Below are 6,755 nucleotides of genomic sequence, written 5' to 3'. Positions count from 1 at the left end.
ACCGCTTTGGCCATCTGCCACTGATTTAACAGCTGGTTTTATTCATGACTTTTCCTACCACTTCTATCTATGTTTCTGAAAGATGCCATATTACAGCGAGCCCATAGTGGCCTCAGATCTCAAACTTTCTTCACATTGTGCTCATCCTAGTTAAGTGTGCAAAAGCAGTTTGGTCTTTTTTAAGCCAAGGGCCACCTGCTCAAGTGAGACTATCTGACAAATCTACTTGTTATGGCTGTGCAGTGTTTCAAATACTTTCCTTCTCTGCTGTCCTTTCTGGTGAGGAAATGAATGTAGTTTAAACAGTTAATTCTACTTACAGGTAAGTTCAGGGGAGTAGAAAGGAAGGGGAAAGAGTTGTGCTGATTTCCTTTCAGACTTCTGATACTTCTTCCCCCAAGAGTGTCTCAACCAGATATGTAAGGATCTTCAGAGACTCAAGCATTAATGGAGGAATCTTGGGACTTGTAGAGAGCGATGGGGGTGGGGGGGGTAGGGTGGTGTACGGGGAGTGGGGGGACACAACAGATGGGACAGGACGCGGGACATTTTCAGCCTCAGTCATCAGTATTAAGCAGATACTCAAGTCCCTTAGAAAGAATCTTACCCTGCTATCTTTTCTAGAAGGATTACCTAGGCTGTGCTTATCGCTGTTCCACTGCATTTGCTCTCACTGCAGCAAGCATTACTAAGTCTCAAGGCTTTCTCCAAAAGACATAATTAGCTTAGCAAAAGCAAATTCTGCTTTCTTCCCATTGGTGCTCTCTTGGGTAGAACAAGAGGAGGGAAGGAGAATGGACACACTCAAACATAGAGTTACAGTCTAATCCAAGCAGCGGGAAGGATAGAGATGATGACTGCAGTCCAGCATAAGGATGAGCTAATTCAGGTGCGCTTCTCAACAGCTTCTGCTTTGGTTCTTAGTACTTGCTGGTTCATAAGTATCTAGCTCTGCACCCTTTATCTAGAGTAAGGCTTAAGCACAGCATGAGTCTATGTGCTTATATTCTGCCTTGCTTCACTCTAGTATTTAAAATAGAGCTCTAACTGGAGCCAAGGAAGTGGCGAGGTTCAGGACCTGTGACAAAATCAGCAGAAATGCCATAGCCAGTGCAGAAGCCTACAGCATGCTGTAGGCCTTAGGAAACCATACAGCTATTTGACCAAAGGCCACCCACCCATTTTAGCGGCAGCTGTTCCTGGGGTCAGGGTCCTGTAACTCACTCGCAGGAGTTCTGCAGAGCTGTAAAGCTAAGGGTCCAGCACCTGTATCAGCAACAGGGTTGTAGTTAGGTGGAGCGGTCTGTTATATCAGAATAGACCCAGGCAAACCCACCTGATGGTTCCAGAGCTCCCTCCTTTATCAGCAGGGAGCTGGTCTGGTAGCCAAGTTCCTTGCAAGAAAGACTAATCATGTGAAAGCATCTCAAGAAGCCATAACCCTTGTCTCCTCTCCACCTTCATTTTAATCTACATTCAGAAAAACAAGTTGCAGGTTCTGCTCCATTGCTACCTTGCTGAGCTGTCTCCAGCCCAGATACCCGCTACCTGGTTACCTAGAGGTCTATACGCTGCCCTTGCTGAACTTCCTCTCATTGCACGAGCAATCCGTGCTTGTAGGAACTTGGTAAAGCAATTGTGTAGTAATTATTTTTAATGAAGGGTTCAGGACCACCTCACACACACGGTAACGCTCCATGAGTAGTAATTTGGCAGCCAACCACAGTGTGAACATGGATACGAACTATCACTCAAGATAGAAATGTTACCAGTAATTACAGTTTTAACATGCATTTGTGAGATGACTTGCTGACTCCCTTTGTCAGCCCTTCAGGGGAGAGCCTGGATTTTTTCCCCAGATACACAAGGGAGTGGTACTGTGCCTTAACGAGTCACCTACCAAGTACATTCAAGGAGAGTGCACAAATTGCTGATAGTGGAAGGAGCCTCTGGAGATTGTAGAGTCCAACTCTGCTCAAAACAGGGTCAACTAGAACAGGTTGCTCAGGGCTGTGTGCAGCAGGTTTTCAGTAGCACCAAGGATGGAGACACCACAACCTCTCTGGGCAGCTTGTGCCAGCGCTAGACCATCCTCACGGTAAAAACAGTTTCTTCTTCTGTCTAAATGGAACCTCCTGTGTTTCAGTTTGTGCCCGTTTCCTCTTGTCCTGTCACTGGGCACCACTGAGAAGAGCCTGTCTCGGTCTTCTTTCCTCCTCCCATCAGGTGTTTACACACAAGGGTAAAATCCACCCTGAGCTTCCCTTCTCCAGGCTGAACGCTCCCAGCCCTCTCAGCCTCTCCTCATATGTCTCATGCTCCAGGCCCTTTCATCACCTTCCTGGCCCTTTGCAGGACTGACTCCAGTAAGTCCATATCTTGTACTGGGAAATGCAGCACTGGAGCCAGCCCTCCAGCTGTGTCTCACCAGGGCTGAGTTAGGGGGGAAGGATCACCTCCCTCGACCTGCTGGCGATGCTCTGCCTAATGCAGCCCCGCAGGCTGTTGGCCTGCTTTGCCATAAGGGCACGTCGCTGGCTCGTGGTCAGCTTGTCCCCCAGGTCCTTGCCTGGGGAGCTGCTTCCCAGCCTGTACTGGTGCCTAGGCTTATTCCTGCCCAGGCGCAGGACATGGCATTTCCCTTTGTTGAACTGCATGAGGTTCCTGTTGGCCCATTTCCCCAGCCTGTCCCGCTCCCTCTGGGTGGCAGCAAGACCCTCTGGTGTATCAGCCACTCCTCCCTGCGCTTTGTATCGTCTGCAGACTTCCCGAGAGCGCACTCTGACACATCACGTAGGTCAAATTAGCCCATTTTTAAACTGAAAAATACTAGCACTTGCCAGTCCCAGGTGGTAATGGATATACGCACCCAGACAGCATGCAGTGGGATTACGTGTCTCCAATTTTATCTAGTGGTAAATAAGGCTTCTATACAGATCTCTCCAATTTAAGGGATTCTGAGATTTGGAGTTACTGAGAAAAAATGTTAACTTCCAAAACTGGGGAAGCAGACAGCTAAAGCTCAAAAACAACTAGGCAAAAGGCTTACTCTTCATCTTAACTGCTGTCTAGTCTACACAGCTTTTTTTTTCTTTTTAAAGCACTGTAGCTTTGCAAAACGAGAGAAGTCAGCATCAATATAAAAGCAAAGCTGAAAATCTGACTTTTAACCTTAGTTACAAGAGTTGGGTGGCTGCCATGACAAAAACACAAATCAAAAATCCCGAAAGAGTCACAGCACAGTTGTCTATAATTATTTTCTCATTTACTTTAAAAGTACTCAAACATTTCAATTTGTAAAAACAGAACTGCCTCCCGAATCCATGTAGTAAAAACCATACTATTGAAAAAACTCATATAAAAACAGTATCTTGTTTCAAAGCATGCTATGCTGTTCTCGGGTTACATGGTCTTTATCTCTAAACACACCTTCATAAAACCATTTGGCAGAAACATTTTGTGAATGGACTTCAGAAAATATACTGCCCGCCTTTGTTTATGGACAGCCGATTGATGTTCCACAGAATGCTGAGTACCAACAAGTTGGAAGTGCAAAATCCTGGCAAATTAACTATAAAAAGCCTTACTCTCCTCTTCTTTCCTGTAAGAAAAATATTTGAAATAAGTAGGATTTGGCAAAGTTCCTCTACCTCCAAACACCACCTGTAAAAATCAAATGAACAAATTCCAGTCATGTTTACACATCACATCATTAACTTTCCGTGATCCCACCTGACTCTGTTTTTGTACTTTTATGTAATACTATTTTGATTTACTGAAGGTAACATGACACAATGAAGTTGAATGACGCAACAGCAGTTTTCTCACTATGACAGCAACTTTTATCTCCCTCCCTAGATACCCTATTTTGGCCTCCTCTTTGAAAAGTTAGTTACACTCACACTTAAAATGCCTGCTCCCTTGCAAGCCAGGTTGCTACACAGCAGCTTCCACGAAGCTAGTGCTAGAACTGCTTCGTTATTTCACAGGCTAGAGTCTGAAATAGAAGAGTACATCCCTAGGGACATCCCTTACAGTTGTTACTTAGCACCAAGTTTACTTCAATTTTTAATAAAATCTGCTACTAAAAAGGGAAAACCCTGATCTTTCTAGTAAGGTGGTATTCTTAAACCAAAATGTGAAGTGCGAAACTCCAAGGAAATCTACCATAGACATACAAGCCAACATTTTTAAACAGGAGACCTGTGACTTTGAATACTACTACCTCTGATTCAAGTAAAAGCAGTAAAATCTATCCTTTAGAAGGAAAGCCCCTCTAGTTTTAAGAAGTTTTTTTGTTTTCTATAAAGTACCCATGCTGCAGAAGCTTTGAGAAACAAAGACGACCAAACCCATCCCTCCATGCAAGACCTCCACTTCATGGCTGGCTGCGCTTGCACCCACCAGCCCCATTTCCCCCGTCCCACGCTGTAAAAGGCGTTCGACACGGGCCTCCCGCGCTGCGCGGTCCCGCGCCCAGCTCCAGCCGAGGGGCACGCTGCCCCAGGGGACGCGCCGGGGCAGCTCCAGCGCACGCTGTTTGCTGCAGGCAGTTGCTCTCTTGGCAACTGCTGGAGGCTTTCACCTGAACTCTTAACACATCCGAGCTTTTTGGTTTGGGACAAAGTAGGTTCACTTTGCTTTCGCAAGCTGCAGTCAAAAGTTTCTGCCTCATCCTGCTGCTTTCATACAGGTAGAGGGGGCAGGCTTTAAAACATTTCAACAACCTGGGAAAGACTCCCGCAAACTGACGGTGCCTGCTGCTCCCAGCGAGCACAAGCACTGCATTAGGGTGCTGCTAATGCAGTTAACAAGACGAAGTAACTTTGCTATTTTACAGTCAGAAAACTAGTACAAGGCTCCATGAAATTAACAGAAGACTTAATTAGGTTGAAGACTTACTCGAGCAGGTGATCAAAAAGTGTGTGTGGGGGGGGGGAGGGGGGGGAACGCACCAAAAAACCCCCACATCTAAGGAGAAGCATGTTGGTTTGAGTCTAAAACTAGTCTGCCGGTTCGGAAAATCTTAGGCCATACTTTCATCGAAAGTACAGATCACACGAGGTCAAGCTGTACATTCTCTAATGATGTGTGTCTCAAGGTCTGCATGAAGGAAAAACCCTGCAAAGTAGGTTCTGAACTCTCTAGCACCTCTAACAAACGTAATCTCTACAAAAACTATTACCATTTCTGGTGCTGCACGTACTTGAGAAACAAGATGATCCCCATCTTCTGGGTATTTGAGGAAGACAGACTTCAATATCTGGCTCGGAAGTCTTTGATAAACTTTTGATTTTGTCAAGTGACAAGACAGTACGGTCCAGTTATCAGACAGCATGGCCAGGACTTTATAACTACACTTACAGCAATAGGAAAAGGCAGCCTAAAGAGCATGAAAGCAGTGGAGGAATTTATTATTATTATTTTTTTAAATGCAAGGTGCAAGGAGAAGGTGGAAATAGGGCTTGCCTTCTACACTGACGGGTGTAAATGCAGGATGCTCAGCAGCACAGGAAGCATGTATCCAGACAAACCCAATTAAATTTAATGGCAACAAATAATCATGACATTCTGCAAGTATTCTTCTGAGGCATTTCCTCTACAATTTGTTATGCATGATTATCAGCTTCCACATGTGAATTAGCAAACAGCCAGTAAGTTAAAGAGTTAAAAAGAATAGGCCATAGTCCAAAGTAGCTCTGCTAGTCTGGATGGATCTTCCTATTATGTTCAGGTAAAAGAAAAGACAAAGGGAGGAAAACAAATCACTGATCTGTAATACTAAGTGTTCTCAAAGTAACCATCAGTGAAGATAAAAAAGCCTTAAGCTGTAGGAACAGTATCAAGTGCCACTGAACTACTAACGGACTATCTTTCTAGAGAGAAGAGTCTGGAATTGGTGGATAAGAGGCTGAGAGCCAAAGCAGAGTTGTCCATCTTGTTTCTAGCAGAATTTGTTGTAACCAGGCTTGTTACTAAAATAGGGTAAGTGAGCTGGAAACCATTAATTCTACTCTGTTCATCACAGATCCTTTCAAGTGCCAGTTTTTACTTCGCAATGCACAAGTGCGTACACTAGCTACTGTTTGTTTTGAAGTTGAGACACACATGCCCACACAGCTGCATAAATTACTTAAAATTCATTGCTGGGATGCCAAGACTCCCAAACAGCAACAACAGAAACACACATTTCTGTATCATATTAAACCCATTTCTACAAGCAGTACTAAGTCTAAATAATACTGACAAACAGGGGAAAAAACCCACCGATGTCTTATTATTTTTAAACTGTAGGCAGTACATGGCACCGCTCCCCTGTAAACTGCAGCTCGCATATCAGAGTTTTAAAGGACAAACTGCAGCTTTTACCCAGAGGGGGGAAAGAACTGCTACTTCTAAATTAATATGAACTCCTCTATAAACAAACACATGCTGTCACTATAAAGGAGCAGGTGAAGTCCATCTGTTTCCTAAGCAGTTTAAGGCACTGTTATTGACCTATTAAAGAAGCTGTTGTTTTTGTTACCAGTAACTACATAAAATTTTAATATGCAAGTCATGAGGTAAATATACAGCACTGGAAGACATGGCATCTAGGCCTGAAGAGCCATGGGATTTAATTCACCTTTACAAATGACATTCACCAGTCAGATTCGCTGCAGTGGGAAGACAGATAATGACCTCTTGAGTCAAGAAAATATCAATACTCCAGACTAGTTTGCCTGTATGGAAGAACTTTCAACACTACAAAATAA

The sequence above is a fragment of the Aptenodytes patagonicus genome, chromosome 1 (assembly GCF_965638725.1).
Source record: "Aptenodytes patagonicus chromosome 1, bAptPat1.pri.cur, whole genome shotgun sequence".
NCBI classification, from domain to species: Eukaryota; Metazoa; Chordata; class Aves; order Sphenisciformes; family Spheniscidae; genus Aptenodytes; species Aptenodytes patagonicus.
Note: the sequence above shows the minus strand (reverse complement) of the source record.